This window comes from Galeopterus variegatus, unplaced genomic scaffold (genome assembly GCF_000696425.1).
Source record: "Galeopterus variegatus unplaced genomic scaffold, G_variegatus-3.0.2 Scaffold7353, whole genome shotgun sequence".
In the NCBI taxonomy this organism is placed as follows: domain Eukaryota; kingdom Metazoa; phylum Chordata; class Mammalia; order Dermoptera; family Cynocephalidae; genus Galeopterus; species Galeopterus variegatus.
Genome location: NW_007733464.1, coordinates 32,873 through 33,812, shown reverse-complemented (window position 1 = coordinate 33,812; position 940 = coordinate 32,873).

The following is a 940-nucleotide window of genomic DNA, read 5'->3' as shown; positions in this document are numbered from 1 at the left end:
TAGAGTTGTCACTCCATTGTCTTCTGGTGTCTTCTTATTTTTAATAAGAAGTCTCCTAAATTCTTTCCCTTGTTACTCTGTAGGTAATGTATCTGATCAGTTCTCCATTCTTAGAATTTTATATAAATGAAATTATACATTATGTAACCCTTTTAAAAGTGGTATCTTTCACTCAGCATAATGCTTCTGAACTTCATCTGGGTTACTGCCCTGATCAATAGTCCTTTTTATTTATGAGTAATATTTCCTTGTATGGATATACCTCAGCTTGTTTACCCATCCATCTATTGACTGGCATTTAGCTTATTTCCAGTTTTTGACTATTACAAATAAAGCTGCTATAAATATTCATGTGCAAGCTTTGCATGAACATAAATTTTCATTTCTCTACTCAGGAGTAGAGCTGCTTGACTATATGATAAGTTTATGTTTAAATTTATAAGAAACTGAAATTTAATTTATTTAAATTTTTAAAGAAACTGCTTTCCAGAGTAACTGTAACAGATTTCATTCCCACCAGCAACTTTTGAAAGTTCCATCCATCACATCCTAGCCAGTCCTTTCTATGTGAGTCTTATTCTAGCTATTCTAAAAGATGCATGGTGGTTTCCTATTACGGTTTTAATTTGCATTTCCATATTTAACAGTTGCATATATGCTTACTTGCCATTATTACAAACTCTCTGGTGAAATGTCTGTTCATGTCCTTAATCCATTTTTAAAACTTGGGTTGTTTGTTTTCATAAAGTTGAGAATTGAGAGTTCTTTACATATTTTGAATACAAATCCTTTGTAGGATATAAGACATGCAAATATTTTTTCCCAGTGTGTGCCTCAGATTTTCATTCTTTGAACAATGCTTTACAAAGAGCAGAAGTTCCTAACTGTAACACAGTCCAATTTATCCATTTTTTTTTCTATTATGGATTATGTTTTTAGT